The following is a 3,742-nucleotide window of genomic DNA, read 5'->3' on the forward strand; positions in this document are numbered from 1 at the left end:
CGCTCCATCAGGTCTCATCATGAGGGCACTACCACTGTGGCAGAGAGAGAGAGAGAGAGAGAGAGAGAGAGAGAGAGAGAGAGCGAGGACGTCATGCAAGCTTCAAGTCACGCAAGCTTCAAGGCACGAAAGAGACTTCAATGGTGGCGTAGAGTTTGCTGCATAGAAAGAGGCTCCAAGGGCTGGATCAAATTGGTGTTTGGGGCCAGTGAAAGGGACAGTTGGTGCAGGATCATCGACGTGAGGATTGGAATGCCTCAACCGGATGGCAGCAATGGGGCAGCCTTGAGAGAATGTAGGCATGGTTGCCTCGAGAACAAGTTGTTGAGGGGCTTCAGGAGCATGACTTGCAACTTAATGGGTAGCAACTTCAAGGGGCCGGGCATGGATGGATTTAACCAAAGCAGGTTCTTCAGCAGTAAGGCTCTCAAGGAAGGCTTGAATGGCGGTGTCATCCACATCCGCGTCGTCAGCCATGAGCGGCTGTGTGTGTGTGCAAAAGGACAACCTTCAAAACTTGCACACATGGCTCTACCAACTGCAAAATTGGGAGCATGTGAGGAATTGCCACAGAAAGAGTGGGCTTTCTTGAGAGGCAAGCTTGGGCGCCAGTTGGCCTGTATATTGCCACCCTTGTATGGAAGAGGGTATGACCGAAGTGGCAGTTTTGGGTTCTTAGAGGGCACCGAGCACGGAGGGGGCCTCATTGCAAGAGTACAATGTTGCAACAGGTGCAGGATTCTGGCCATTGATGGGTTGTGAATGACCAAGTAGCTTTTGGATAGGAGAAGCGAGGTTCGCAACAACGGCCATGCTTGCTATGATGACTACACTTGCAGTAACCGCGGCAGCAAGAGTATCCTTCTCAGGAGCATTGAGAGCTGTGCCGGAAGCCATGAGTGAGGCAAAGGAAGATAGTGGATCTTCTGCTTCGTGGCCACAGCCACTACAGGACAAGGTTGAACGCATGGCAAGGCTGGGTGCTGCCTTAGCATCGCATGCGCCAACAACGAGATTGGGTGCACCATGAGCATGGCATGCTGGTTGGGCAACGCCAAAAAGAGATGGGGCTTGGGAAGGTTGAGCCACAGCAAGGTCTGCATTAATAGCAACTATAGGCGTGGCAGCACTAGCGACAGCAACATCTGCTTTTGTAGCATGGTCGTCATCTACATGAGAGTCTTCGTCTGTAGCAGGGTTTGCATCCAAGTTCCCAAGGAAAATTTCAATGATGGTAGCATCACCATCAGGCCGGGTTGGAAGTGCAACGCTTTTCCACAGCAGGGGTTGCGAAGCAGGAGGCATGGCATGCTTGCTGGAGGGTAGCGAGGAGAGCCAACCATGAGGCTCTTCGCCATAGCTGCAAGGTATGCGCAGAAGGCATGGTGGGGTTCGGTACAGGGCAACCAGGGTCTCCTGCTGCGATGATACCATGTGTGTGTGTGAGAGAGAGAGAGAACACACAAAGAGGCATGAGTTAGAGACAAGGCTTTAGCCAAGGCAATGTGTTATTATTGATTACGAGGTTTGCAGTTATATACACATGAGGAGGCAGTTACAGATTCATGGGAATGCGGGCCGTTGTGCCTACTAGGATGATATTTGTGTGGTGATGTGGATTAAGTATTCCCACATTGTTGATGAGAAAAGAGCATGGAACATGCGTTTATGAGTGCTGTCGGTATAGACACATAGATCTTAATCGACTATAGATGCACTTTGAGTATGAAACACAATTACTCTTGCAAACTTGATGAGCAAGGGTTGAAACGCTTGGGATGTACTTTGTATGTTAGAGCTTTAATGGCATATCTTTTTGTAGAAAGGTGAGGTGAAGAAGGCTGAAGAGTACTATGAACGGGCAATTTTGGCGGATCCAAGTGACGGTGAGGTTCTTTCAAAGTATGCAAAGCTGCAGTGGGATGTAAATAGAGATCAAGAGCGGGCTGAAGCTTACTATGGTCAAGCTGTGCAGGCGGCACCAAACGACTGGTTAGTTTCTTAGTCCAACTAAATGCGACATATTTTTACAGTCTCATCTGTATGCATGATGTGATCATGAGCAGGGGCCGACTGCAAATTTGCAATGTTGCATGCAAGAAACTCTGCAACGATGCATGTGTGCCATGTATGGTGTTCTTGTGTGCGTGTGTGTGTGTGTGTAGAAAATAAAAGGAAATCTATTCTTTACTGTTTTTGCTTGCACGCATACATGTGTACAATTATGAGTTTTCTTTATGTGCAGTTATGTCATGGTATCCTATGCTTCCTTTCTTTGGGATGTGGAAGACAATGAGGAGACAACCCCTCTGGCTCCTCCACCACCTGCCTATGGCCCGACGCCACTAGATTCATCACCTTTACTGGCTTCTGTGTAATGTGTCGGGTGAGGCGATCTGGAGTTTCTCTTTCCTTTGTGATGGGTTGCTGTAGAGTGATGGACATTTGTTCTCAGATTTGCACAGCGGGGTATTTGTTCTGTGTATAGGTGTTCTCTTGATCGGGTTTCCTTGAATGTGGGACTCTCTTTGGTAGCTCATGAGGGTCAAGTAGAGCAGGATGGAGCCCTCATTATGAACAACCTCTGTTGCTGGGTTTTCAGATCTTTGCTGCAGAGAGTGGCAAGGTCCCATGTGGTCCAAGCAAAGCATTTAAATGCAATTGTGACCTTGTTTCGATGCGTAAGTTACATAACCGCTTATTAGCAGAGTAGCCAATTTCGTGTTTTTCTAATGCTGTCGATACAAATAATCATTTGTAAGAGCAGACTCAGGAAGATTAGTAGTGTAATCAGTATTTCATTGTAGCCAAGTGTTGACTATACAAATTTAGCTTTATGTTGGCTTTGGAGGACTATGTGTAAAATAGCTCTCTCTCTCTCTCTCTCTCTCTCTCTCTCTCTCTCTCTCTCTCTCTCTCTCTCTCTCTCTCTCTCAAACATACATCTATGCTTGTGCATTGCACCTTGGCGATGGATGTATAATTCTGTGAGTCGTCCGATATGTTGAGATGTCGAGCTCTACATCTTGAGCTGGCATCCACTACGGGTCTTGGCCGCTTACGGCATTTACTCACTGGCGCATTAGGTGACCGACACAGAGGATCTCTGCCAGTGATTCTACAGCTGGACTACACTTATAGTGCCAGCTTAGTACGCTTCTAGCGTGTTCACACTTAGTGACCGCATCTACATATGTGCTACTTTTTAGTTTTAGCACTTAGTCATTTTGTACTCTCTTTTCTGTGAGAAGAAGAAGAAGCTTTCCATCTCTGTGTGCTTTGTGCTTGTCTTGTGTAGCTCTCTTGCATCCTCTTTCTTTACATGGTATCAGAGCCTGGTGCAGGCAAGAGAGGCTAAGAGAGCAAGAGCATCACAATCCCTTCGTTTGCAATCCACGACCAGATGTCGTACAAGTTTTTCGTACAAGTTTTTGAAAAGGTCTCTAAAGTACAGTACACAGAGATTTACTGTACAAGTACAATGGTTGTATGTACGCTTGATTGTGGACACTCGTTGAGTGTAGAAAGCGTTACAGGTACAACGATAGCAGGTTCAGCAGATTTGCAAGTTTTTGCAGATTGCATCTATTTTGTCTTAGTGCTTCAAGATGTCTGACGGTTTCAGTCAGATTGTCACTGAGAAGCTTGAGAAAAATAACTACCCTGCATGGAAGTTCAGAATAACAAATTTCCTAAAAGGAAAAGGTTATTGGGACTATGTATAAGGAGACAATGAAAAGGA

At 46.6% G+C, this 3,742-nt stretch overlaps 1 pseudogene; it reads right to left on the minus strand.

Annotated features, from left to right (window-relative positions):
• Nucleotides 1-257: 257 nt before the first annotated feature.
• LOC147459241 (uncharacterized) lies at nucleotides 258-969 on the minus strand (annotated as a pseudogene).
• Between the last annotated feature and the right edge of the window lie 2,773 nt (nucleotides 970-3,742).

Source organism: Adiantum capillus-veneris, chromosome 4, assembly GCF_014529385.1.
Source record: "Adiantum capillus-veneris isolate H3 chromosome 4, ASM1452938v2, whole genome shotgun sequence".
Taxonomy (NCBI): Eukaryota; Viridiplantae; Streptophyta; class Polypodiopsida; order Polypodiales; family Pteridaceae; genus Adiantum; species Adiantum capillus-veneris.